This window comes from Bos grunniens, chromosome 1, assembly GCF_055505025.1.
Source record: "Bos grunniens cultivar Pamir isolate PY7600 chromosome 1, Bosgru_T2T1.0, whole genome shotgun sequence".
In the NCBI taxonomy this organism is placed as follows: Eukaryota; Metazoa; Chordata; class Mammalia; order Artiodactyla; family Bovidae; genus Bos; species Bos grunniens.
In genome coordinates, this window is record NC_141165.1 from 9631204 (window position 1) to 9643962 (window position 12759).

Below are 12759 nucleotides of genomic sequence, written 5' to 3' on the forward strand. Positions count from 1 at the left end.
GCAGTGATTTTGGAGCCTCCCCAAAATAGTCTTTTACTACTGTTTCCCCATCTATTTGCCATGAAGTGATGGGACTGGATGCCATGATCTTAGTTTTCTGAACATTGAGCTTTAAGCCAACTTTTTCACTCTCTTCTTTTGCCTTCATCAAGAGGCTCTTCACTTTCTGCCATAAGGGTGGTGTCATCTGCATCTCTGAGGTTATTGATATTTCTTCTGTCATTCTTGATTCCAGCTTGTGCTTCATCCAGTCCAGCATTTCACATGATGTACTGTGGATATAAGTTAAATAAGCAGGGTGACAATATACAGCCTTGATGTACTGTTTTCCCAATTAGGAACCAGTCTGTTGTTCCATTTCAGTTCTAACTGTTGCTTCCTGACCAGTATACAGATTTCTCAGAAGGCAGATCAGGTGGTCTGATATTCTCATCTCTTGAAGAATTTTCCACAGTTTGTTGTGATCCACACAGTCAAAGGCTTCAAAGCTAAGGGTTTCCATAATGCAGTAGAGGATGAAGGTCAAAGCTGCTTTAGGAAATTCAGAAAGGGTTCCTAGAAGTCACTGCATTTGAGCTGAGATTTGAAGGGGTAGGATTTTAAACAAAGAAAGGATAGCCCTGATTGTGAAAATGCAAGAGGAGAGCATGGTGTGCTTCACAGCCTCCACTTGGCAGCTAAGGGCTGTATGTGATGAAGCCTGATCAGGTCAGGGAGTGGGCCTGACACCATGTTGGCTCCGAAAAGGCCCACTTGGAGGAGGTATTTAGGGAAAGAGCTGGAAAGGAGACACAGGAGTTATTGTGAAATGCATGTATGCTCCAAGGAGGACTCTTGATCACAGATTGATTCCATTGGTCCACTTGGCAGATGTTTATTAAGCTCCTGTATGTGGTGGATGTGGCCCTGGATGCTGAGCCCATAAGGACCATAAGAGCATTATTCTTTCTATCCAGAGGCTCACAGGGGAGCCCAAGGGTGGATACCTTTGCAGGAGGAGGTGAACTCCTTAAAGGCATATGGGTGCAGCCAGGAAGAGCAGTTATGAATAAATCTGAACAACATAGATCTGAGAAGCTTTAGTCTCACAGAGAACACACACTGCTGAGCAGGACCTCCGCTCTTCATAGATTTGGCCAAGACAAGCTTACTCCCAGCCTTTCTGAACAAACTGTCAGATTCATTTGTTCTCTGGGTTCTGCTGAGCCTTGTCACCTGATGTATTCATTTCCTGGGGCTGCGGGGACAAATTGTCACAACTGGAGTGGCTTAAAAGAACTGAAGCCACAGAGGGTCGAGGATGTGACATGCTAGTGATACAAGATCCTTCTCTCTTGCTTACTCTGTCCCAATTTCTATCTCCCTCTCATTGATAGATAGATGGATAGAAATTGAAAGATAATGACAGATGACAGGTTAGATAGATGGGTGTGGGATCAGGCACTCAGTCACATCGAACTCTTTGCGACCCCATGGACTGTAGCCTGCCAGGCTCCTCTGTCCATGAAATTTTTTCAGGCAAGGATCCTGGGGTGGGTTGCCATTTCCTTCCCTAGGGGATTTTCCCGACCCCAGGATTATAACCCACATGTCCTGCATTGGCAGGTTGATTCTTTACTGCTGAGCCACCTAGAAAGTTCATATTACATTTGAGTTTTGCATGTTAAACCAGCCTTGAATCCTTGGAATAAATCCCACTTGGTTGTGGAGTATAACTCTTTTATGTATATTATATATATTAAAACTTTCCATTTGATTGTAAAAGAAAAATATGACTGGGATATTAATGACCATGCTGGTTGCATCTAGGTTGACTTACTATGTGAAAGGGAGGAAGCTTGGGTCTCATTGCTGTGACTCACTGGGGAGATTGAGAGCTCTTCTGTGCAGAGCAGTTTCAGTGTGACTTCAAGGCAAATGCAAGGGCTCGTGAGAGTCCCTTAAACCAGTTTCTTCAAGCAAGGCTGCTCATTTAGCTCAAAGTGGAACTGTCAGCAATGTCGCCCTGGAATCCAAAAGACAAAGACGAATGGAGTAAAAATGTAGTAGTCTCGATTTATCAAAGGATTTTACCTAATGAATCCATCACATTCAATAGAAACCACATTAGCAATTCCTGTTATTGGTCTTATCCACCCCAAAAGCCCCTGAGGTCTCCCCGATGCCCACATGATCCATTCAAAGGAAAAAGAATGTGAAGTTTAAATAGATTTTTTTTGTAAGTGTAAAAAGATTGAACAAAAATAATGCAAACCAGTACACATTGAGATAGCAAAGAGACCAGGCTTCTTTTTCTTATTAAAAAACTATCAAGATGGTTATTACAGAACTGGCAGAAAAATCAAGATCCTCCTCAGTTAAGCTCCTTGCCTGAATCAGGGAAACCAAGAGCAGTGCCATGTAGGGCCGCCCAGGGGGAGCGAGTCACGGTGGAGAGTTCTGAAAAAAAATGTGGTCCACTGGAGAAGGGAACGGCAAACCACTTCAACATCCTTGCCTTGAGAATCCATGAACAGTATGAAAAGGCAGAAAGATATGACACTGAGAGATGAACTCCCCAGATTGGAAGGTGTCCAACATGCTACTGGAGAAGAGTGGAGAAATAATTCCAGAAAGATTGAAGCTGCTGCTGCTACTGCTGTTGCTAAGTTGCTTCAGTCATGTCCAATTCTGTGAGACCTTATAGATGGCAGCCTACCAGGGGCCTCTGTCCCTGGGATTCTCCAGGCAAGAACACTGGAGTGGGTTGCCATTTCCTTCTCCAATACATGAAAGTGAAAAGTGAAAATGAGGTCGCTCAGTCATGTCCAACTCTTTGCAGCCCCACGGACTGCAGCCTACCAGACTCCTCCATGCATGGTATTTTCCAGGCAAGAGGACTGGAGAGACTGGGCCAAAGTGGACTCAACACCCAGTTGTGGATATGTCTGGTGGTGAAAGTAAAATCCAATGCTGTACAGAACAATATTGCATAGGAATCTGGAATGTTAGTTCCATGAATCAAGGTAAATTGGAAGTGGTCAAAGAGGAGATGGCAGGAGTAAACATCGACAATTTTAGGAATCAGTGATCTAAAATGGACAGGAAAGCATGAATTTAACTCAGATGACCATTATATCTACTATTGTGGGCAAGAATTCCTTAGAAGAAATGGAGTAGCCATCATAATCAACAAAAGAGTCAGTACTTAGGTGCAATCTCAAACAATCTCAAAAACAACAGAATGATCTCTGTTCATTTCCAAGGCAAACTATTCAATATCACAATAATCCATGTCTATGACCCAACCACTGAAACTGAAGAAGCTGAAGTCAAATGGTTCTATGAAGATCTATATGACCTTCTAGAACTAACACCAAAAGGAGATGTCCTTTTCACAGGGGACTGGAATGCAAAAGTAGGAAGTCAAGAGATACCTGGAGTAACAGGCAAACTTGACCTTGGAGTACAAAATGAAACAGGACAAAGGCTAACAGAGTTTTTCCAAGAGAACGCACTGGTCATAGCAAACACCCTCTTCCAACACCACAAGAGATGACTCTACACATGGACATCATCAGATGATCAATACCAAAATCAGATTGATTATATTCTTTGCAGTTGAAGATGGAGAAGCTCTATACAGTCAGCAAAAACAAGACCGGGAGCAGACTGTGGCTCAGATGATGAACTCATTATTGCCAAATTCAGAATTAAATTGAAGAATATAGGGAAAGCCACTAGACCATTCACTGATATCAAATCCTTTATGATTTTTCAGTGGAAGTGACAAATCGATTCAAGGATTTATATCTGATAGACAGAGTGCCTGAAGAACTATGGACTGAGGTTTCTAACGTTGTACAGGCTGTAGTGATCAAGACCACTTCCAAGAAAAAGAAATGCAAAAAAGCAAAGTGGTTGTCAGAAGAGGCCTTACAAATAGATGAAAAGAAGAGAAGCAAAAGGTAAAGGAGAAAAGGAAAGATGTACTCGTCTGAATGCAGAGTTCCAGAGAATCGCAAGGAGAGATAAGAAAGCCTTTTTAAGTGAACAATGTAAAGAAACAGAGGAAAACAATAGAACGGGAAAGACTAGAGATGTCTTCAAGAAAATGAGACATTCCAAGGGAAATCTTCTTGAGAAGATAGGCACAATGAAGGACAGAAATGGTATGGACCTAACGGAAACAAGATATTAAGAAGAGGTGGCAAGAATACACAGAACTATATAAAAAAGATCTTAATGACCTGGATAACCATGATGGTGTGATCACTCACCTAGAACCAGACATCCTGGAATGTGAAGTCACGTGGACCTTAGGAAGCATCACCATGAACAAAGCTAGTAGAGGTGATGGAATTCCAGCTGAGTTATTTAAAACCCTAAAAGATGATGTTGTTGAAGTGCTGCATTCAATATGCCAGCAAATTTGGAAAATTCAGCAGTGGCCATAGGACTGGAAAAGGTCAGTTTTCATTCCAATCCCAAAAAAGGGCAATGCCAAAGATTGTTCGAACTACTGCATAATTGCACTCATCTCACACACTGGCAAAGTGATGTTCAAAATTCTCCAAGCAAGTCTTCAACAGTACATGAACTGAGAACTTCCAGATAAACAAGCTGGAATTAAAAAGGCAGAGGAACCAGAGATCAAATTGCCAATACCTGTTGTATCATAGAAAAAGCTAGAGAATTGCAAAAAAAATCTACTTCTGCTTCCTGACTATGCTAAAGCCTTTGACTGTGTAGATCACAACAAACTGTGGAAAATCCTTAAAGAGATGGGAATACCAGACCACCTTACCTGTCTCCTGTGAAACCTGTATGCAGGTCAAGAAGCAACAGTTAGAACTGGACATGGAACAATGGACTGGTTCCAAACTGGGAAAGGAGTATATCAAGGCGGTATATTGTCACCCTGCTTATTTAACTTTTATGTAGAGTACATCATGAGAAATGCTGGGCTGGATGAAGCACAGGCTGGAATTAATTTGCCGGGAGAAATATCAATAACCTCAGGTATGCAGATGACACCACCCTTGTGGCAGAAAGTGAAGAGGAATTAAAGAGCCTCTTGATGAAGGTGAAAGAAGAGAGTGAAAAAACTGGCTTAAAATTCAACGTTCAAAAAGCAAAGATCATGGCATCTGGTCCCATCACTTCATGGCAAATAGATGGGGAAACAATGGAAACAGTGACAGACTTTATTTTCTTGAGCTCCAAAACCACTGTGGACAGTGACTGCAGCCATGATATTAAAAGACGCTTGCTCCTTGGAAAAAAAACTATGACCAACCTAGACAGTGTATTATAAAGCAGACATATTACTTTACTGACAAAGATCCATATAGTCAAGGCTATGATTTTTCTAGTAGTCATGCATGAATGTGAGAGTTGGACAATAAAAAAGGCTGAGTGCTGAAGAATTAATGCCTTGGAGCAGTAATGCTTGAGAAGACTGTTGAGAGTCCCTTGCACTCCAAGGAGATCCAACAAGTCCATCCGAAAGAGAATCAGTCCTGAATATTCATTGGAAGGACTGATGCTGAAGCTGAAGCTCCAGTCCTTTGGCCACCTGATCAGAAGAACTGACTCACTGAAGAAGTCTCCGATGCTGGGAAAGAATAAAGGCAGAAAGAGAAGGGGATGACAGAGGACGAGATGGTTGGATAGCATCACTCAGGGAGACAGTGAAGGACAGGGAAGCCTGGTGCGCTGCAGTCCATGGGGTTGCAAAGAGTAGGACACAACTGAGTGATTGAACAACAATGGCATTCTGAAAAAGCTGGGTTTAGTTTTTCATCCTTTTAATGACTGTGGTCTGTTCTTGATCATTTCTTTAACTATGATTCTGATTTTCTAGAACTGCATCTTTGTTTCCTTATCTTAAGCAGCATGTGAGTGAGTGAAGTCGCTCAGTCGTGTCCGACCCTTTGCGATCCCATGGACTGTAGCCTACCAGGCTCCTCCATCCGTGGGCTTTTCCAGGCAAGAGTACTGGAGTGGGTTGCCATTTCCTTCTCCAGAGGATCTTCCTGACCCTGGGATTGAACCCAGGTCTCCCGCATTGCAGGCAGACGCTTTACCATCTGAGCCACAAGGGAAGTGGATCCAAATTTCAATAACTGCCATGTTTGAGTTGTTCCTTTGGTGCATTCAGCAAATATCATTAAGCACCCACTGTGTACCAGGTTTCATGCTATGTGCAAGGACTGAGATGATGAATACAATTATTTAGATGTAAGATGCAATGTGTACGCAATCTCTTCCCACTGAATGTCTTAAAGCTAAGTGCTTGTGTGCATGCTAAGTTGCTTCAGGCTTGTCCGACATTGTGCGACCCCATGGACTGTAGCCGCCAGGCTCCTCTGTCCATGGGGATTCTCCAGGCAAGAATACTGGAGTGGATTACCATGCCCTTCTTCAGGGGATCTTCCTGACCCAGGGGTCAAATCCATGTCTCTTATATGTCTCCTGCATTGGCAGGTGGGTTCTTTACTGCTAGTGCCACCTGGGAAGGAAGCCCAGAGCTTTAAAGTCTCTTGTATATTTGTAAGATTTATTTTTGACATGTACTTTTGAATGATACTGAAATGGGAGACAATATGGGAAGTCAAGCCTTGGAAACTTTAACTCCAAGGTCCTTACTTTCTTCAGGTTTCAATCAGTAAGAGAAATCGCCTCAGGCCCTTCTCTCTTGGACTTTGGAAGAACGCACAAGCTGTTAACACAAAGATGCTGTTTAGAGTGTACAGCACCATTAATTGGGTCTTTGCTATTTTCTGTATAGACTGAAGCTTGATTTGGGTGTCAGCAGGTTGAAACTCCAACCATCCATCTTTCCTGTAAATTTGGCCAGTCTCCATCCCTGCCCCCATCAATTGTGGTCAATACTGCTGCCTCTCATCAAGGTTCTTCTGTAAGAAAACACAGTAGAAATATCTTTTTGTTTACTTTAACTTCTAGAATCAGTGCTGCCCAGTAGAAATATGATGCGATGTATTTTAGTATTTTCTAATTAAAAGCAGCACATGTTGAGTTGTAACAATGTATCCAAAATATTACAATTTCAACATGCAATCAACATAAAAATATTCATGAGATATATTATGTTTATTTTTCTCCTGTGCTCAGTTGTGTCCAACTCTTTGCAGCCCCATGGACCAGGCTCCTCTGTTCATAGAATTTTCCAGGCAAGAATACTGGAGTTGGTTGCCATTTCCTACTCCAGGGCATCTTCTTGACCCAGGAATTGAACTCCAGTCTCTTGTGTTTCCTGCATTAGCAGGCAGGTTCTTTACCGAGAGCACCACCTGGCAAGTCCTATTTTTCTCATACTGAGGATTTAAAATCTGGTGTGTGTTTGTATTTATGCTGCAAATTGATTTGAATCAGCCATATCTCAAGTGCTTAATAACCACATGTGTTTAGTGGCTACCCTATTGGACACTGCAGTTACAGATTAATATTAATATTTCAGTACTGGCTTCTGATAAAAAAGCTTATTATCAGCCTTTTTATGAAGTACTGACTGAGGAGTTAAAAGAAAATAGATTACTGTGAGTGAAGTTTAGGACTATCTATTTGCCCGAGAAGATAACTTTTATGAGAGTTTTCACTGTAGTAGTATCTTCAGGGGTGAATTTTGCGAATGTGAGGGTGTGTGTTTGTGTGTGTGTTGTATGTAAACATACCTGCATGCATATAAGCTTATATTTAAATATCTTATCAGTAAAGGGCATAAACTGATAACTGACTTAAAAATGTATTTGATTGCAACTGTAGCCTAAAACCAGTTAAAAGCTTACTCTATAAGTGTTGTTTCGGAGAAGGCAATGGCAACCCACTCTGGTACTCCTGCCTGGAAAATCCCATGGATGGAGGAGCCTGGTAGGCTGCAGTCCATGGGGTTGCTAAAGTCAGACACGTCTGAGTGACTTCACTTTCACTTTTCAATTTCATGCACTGGAGAAGGCAATGGCAACCCACTCCAGTGTTCTTGCCTGAGAATCCCAGGGACGGGGGAGCCTGGTGGGCTGCCGTCTATGGGATCGCTCAGAGTCGGACATGACTGAAGCGACTTAGCAGCAGAAGCATATACCAGCTATATACCCAACTATGGCCCATAACTGATCACACTGTTGTGTGAAAAAAAAATGATTGAGAACTCATAGTTCAGAGGAGAGAAAGAAAATAGAATCTACTTGTTAAGACATCAAATATGTCATGTATTCATGCTTGTGACTTAGTATCTTTATACTAATTTGGCTAGGGTGTTAATTTATACAGTATCATCCTTACCAGTCTCCATCTTGCAATGCTAATGTGCTAAGCTATCATTTTAAATCTAAGAGATAAAAGTGGGAATCGTGAATCGAGAGAGAATACTGCACCAACGAAGGTTTCTTAGGGAATCCCGAGCACATACAAGCATATGTGTGACCACCCCTCCACACATGCAGACCATCCACCGCCACCCTCCTCAATTCCTTCCATCATCTACAACACGGCCAAGACCACCTTGCTCTGTCTCAGCTGCTAATGTAAAGTGGCGCACTTGGGAATGTTCTCCAGCCAACTCAGGGAGTAAGTCAATGCCACTGAGCCCCACATGGTGACACTGGTCAGAATGTCTAGTCCCAGAACTCTATGGCTGAAAGTGATCTGAGAAGTCCCCTAGCCCAGTCATCTTATTTATTAGGAAACCGAGGCACAGAGAAGAATGCCCTCGGGAATATTGTCAGTTATTTGTAGAACTGGGACCAGAACTCAGGGCTCCTGATTCCTGCTGCTGCTGCTAAGTCGCTTCAGTCGTGTCCGACTCTGTGCGACCCCACAGACGGCAGCCCACCAGGCTCCGCCGTCCCTGGGATTCTCCAGGCAAGAACACTGGAGTGGGTTGCCATTTCCTTTTCCAATGCATGAAAGTGAAAGTGAAGTCGCTCAGTTGTGTCAGACTCTTTGCGACCCCATGGACTGCAGCCCACCAGGCTCCTCTGCCCATGGGATTTTCCAGGCAAGAGTACTGGAGTGGGGTGCCATCGCCTTCTCCAAGTCCAATGCTTTTCTCACTGAGATATTGGAGCGGGGGCAGAAATAATACAGATGAAGCAATGGTTTATCAGTCAGGGTTTCTTCAGGAAATAAAATCCAGCATAGGTATTTCAAACAGAGGGCATTTGATGAAGGGAATTGTTTACGTATGTGATGTAGGAGCTAAGAAACAACTAGAGAGCCGTTAGGCCATCAGAGATTAGCAATAAGAACATTCCACTTCCACCTCTTGGGCTGGAGAAGGGCGTTGCAAGGATGTGGTATTGCACTGGAGTCCCAGAGTGGGGATGTCCTGACTGGACCTGGGAGCTCACTGTGCGGGGCTCTCTGAGAGGAGATGCAGGCACTGTTGGAAGCTCTGCTACAGGTAGGATAAGAGCCTCTGGTCTTACCACTGTCTCCAGATGGACTAAACTAATTGACAAGGGGCATGGGGAAAGAAGTTCCCAACTACTAAGTGCTGAGTAGGGCAAGGGGTGGGCAAGCATCTGAGAACAAAGAACTCCTGCTGCCCCCAAATGTGTAACCTTAAAAAGGCTCTTTGGTTTTACAACAGATTTACCATCTGCTTATGTTTTAGAACTAATTTCAGAAATCACTGGTGCACCAAGTTCACCAAATCTCTGGGGAGAGGAGACGCCAACCTGAGAAGCAACGTTGGTTGTAAAGGTAGATAATCGAGAACTTGGCCACACCCACCATCCCTGTGGTCTCACTTTGGTTCATCCTCATTCATTCTGTCTCGAGATGCAATTTCTTGTCCAAATCCATTGCCTTGCTCTTTTGAGGGTGATAACTTCTGTTCAGGCCTTCTCAGACATTGCTTCTATTTATTTCACAATCTGGAGCAACTGAGGGTGGTCCCTTGGGTGGAAGATAAATCAAAATTCACTCAGAACCAAAGAGGCAGGGTGATATAAGAGAGGGTTCTTTTTATCTGTGCTTGTGTTTGCTTTGGTGGTACATATACTTAAAATGATTTTAAGCATTAAATCATGCATGCAAGGCAGGAAAGAGTTAATCTGTCCCAGCCCCATGGAGGAAAAGCATGGGGAAACATTAGCCATCTCTGGGGATATTTTGTGTTCTAGGAGCTCTAGTAAACACTTTGCATCTAGTAACTCACTTAAGCCTCATGCTCACCACACTATGTGTTAGAAACAACTCTTTTCCTTCAGTTTTCAGATGAGGACACTGACACTAAAAACTTTTAGCAACTTGGCCAAGTTGGCAAGTTGATAAGTGGTGAGGCTGTGTTTGGAACCTAAGCCGCTTGGCTGTAGAGTGCACACTTTTAACCACTAATTTGTGCCTCACTCTAGCTGGTGCCTGGGTCCTCCCCACGGTCCTAGACCTGCAGCGCTGGGCTCTGATACCCAGCAGGCTGGTGGGATTGGCCAGGGAAGCTGCTGACGCTGTGATGAGGTGGTAACTGCCATGTTATTGCAGGGCACTTAGCTGCTAATTGCCATTTAATCACAAGATGAATATAGTTATTTCTTTTCTCCCTCTACCCGAGGGCCAGCAAGATGGTAATTACTTCTGAACTAAGTGCTGAAGATGTGGCTTTGCACAGAGCTGGAACTAAATGCCACGATTCTCCTCTGAGCCACCGCATTCCTGGCAGCTCTTGTTTACCCACGTGGCTAATTAAACACATCGCTTTGATATTAGATGCTCTTTCCAAGCTTCCATTTCTCTGGAATGATGATACTTTTCCTCCTGGGAAAAGTATGTGATTTCAAAACCCCTAAAATTTGGACTTTATATTTGGGAACTTAAACAGCCCAAATTTTTTGTAGAGATGGCATTCCATTTTGGCCAACAGTTGAAACAGAAAACTTAGCATTAGGAAAGTTCTAAATTGAAAATGAGCTAGCCTAGACTATTTGCATCTGCACAGTCCCTTGTTTGCAGCTGGTATATGGAGCTGAAGTGGCTGCTTTTCATTTCCTAAAATTTGATGGGTATAAAAACAGTCATATAGAATTTCTCTAAACATTGGACATGCAATCTACTAGCTCATCCTTCTCTGAGGATTTCCTCCAAGTGACTAGTACATGGGTGGGGGGTTGATCTGCTTTTTTTGCAGAGGCAATAAAACGATCAAGTTACCCAGCTTGTCCAAAATAACTCAATGTAATGAACGCAGTCCTGGTTCCCGGTCAAATGTCATAGATGATATCTGAGGTTAGTAAGTAAGTCTTCAACTGTATGAAGACCTAATCAGCTTGGTCCAGGCTTGGAATTAATGAGTCGTGACAGAGGTCCCTGGTGAGACAGTGGTCAAATTTTAACTGGTTACTGGGGACTCAGTTTGTGATTTTTATGTTGTGACTTCCTTTGGACTTAACAAAACCCTCCAAATCTTAGTGTCCTTATACAATAAGGCAGATGTTCTCAAACTTTAGAGTGTCCAAATCTCCTTATTAAAATACACGCTTGCATGCTTAGTTGCGACTTATTAAAATACATGCTTGCATGCGACTCTTTGCAACCCTGTAGACTGTAGACGGCAAGGCTCCTCTGTCCATGGAATTTTCCAGGCGAGGATACTGGAGTGGGTTGCCATTTCTTTCTCCAGGGGATACTCCTAACCGAGGATCCTGGGTCTCCAGCCTTGTAGGTGGATTCTTTATCAGCTGAGCCATAGAGGAAGCTCTATTAAAATGCAGGGCTTATAGAAACTCTCTCCCAGGGTTTCCAGTGTGTATGTGCAGGCTGAGGCCTGAGAACTTGCATTTTTAGCAAGTCTCCAAGTCATTCAGATGCTGCTGCTCTGGACACCAGTTCACTAAGGGCTTATTCCCTCCTCTCATCACAGTCCAAGGTGGAGATGCCTGGCTGGGCAACTCTCCAGGGATGCTCTCCTCCAAAGGATGACTCAGGGCCTTAATCTCCTTCCCTAGAAGCTCTCTTCTGCAGGCAGCTAGTGGGTTATGGCTAAGAGGGGACACAGGGGCCGGGGCTGTTCTAGGGGCCAGGCCTGCAAGTGGGATATATTACTTTTGCTTACATCCCACTGGCTAGAATCAGCCTAACTGTAAAAGGAAACTGGGAACAGAGTATATCAGGAAAATGAAACTGACTTTGGTGAAAATATAGCCATTCTGGGCCACATCTAAGTTATCTAAGTTTATCAAAGTCCTCCTCTTTACCTTTCTTCTCCTCCTGAGACAGTGTGAAAACATTGATCGACTGTTGATTTGGAAAGTTTATTTATGTTCTTTGACCCACCTGGGTGTATTGTTGAATACTGGGAAATGGGGGCTTCCTTTGTGACTCAGCTGGTAAAGAATCCGCCTGCAATGCAGGAGATCCCGGTTCAATTCCTGGGTTGAGAAAATCCCCTGGAGAAGGGATAGGCTACCCACTCCAGTATTCTTGGGCTTTGCTTGTAGCTCAGCTGGTAAAGAATCTGCCTGCAATGTGGGAGACCTGGGTTTGATCCCTGAGTTGGGAAGATCCCCTGGAGAAGGGAAAGGCTACCCACTCCAGTGTTCTGGCCTGGAGAATTCCATGGACTGTATAGCTCATGGGGTCGCAAAGAGTTGGACATGACTAAATGACTTTCACTCACTCACTCACTGGGAAATGGAGTTGGTGAAGGATGTTGTCTGTGCTCCCAACGGGGATGGAGACTCTATGGTAGCAGTTCACTGAAGCGAACTGAGGTGAAGGGATGAGATTAGACCTAGAATGAGGGTCCCCAGGAGGTGAGGC

General features: G+C 43.6%; 1 long non-coding RNA gene across 3 annotated transcripts in view; it reads left to right on the top strand.

Moving 5' to 3' along the window:
• Window positions 1-12759, top strand: part of LOC147378939 (uncharacterized) — a 309440-nt gene that overhangs the window by 295160 nt on the left and 1521 nt on the right. For all 3 annotated transcript variants that reach the window (XR_015169806.1, XR_015169867.1, XR_015169852.1), the window contains one exon: window positions 9617-9705. This is a non-coding gene — a long non-coding RNA (uncharacterized LOC147378939). The remainder of the gene's footprint in view (window positions 1-9616; window positions 9706-12759) is intronic.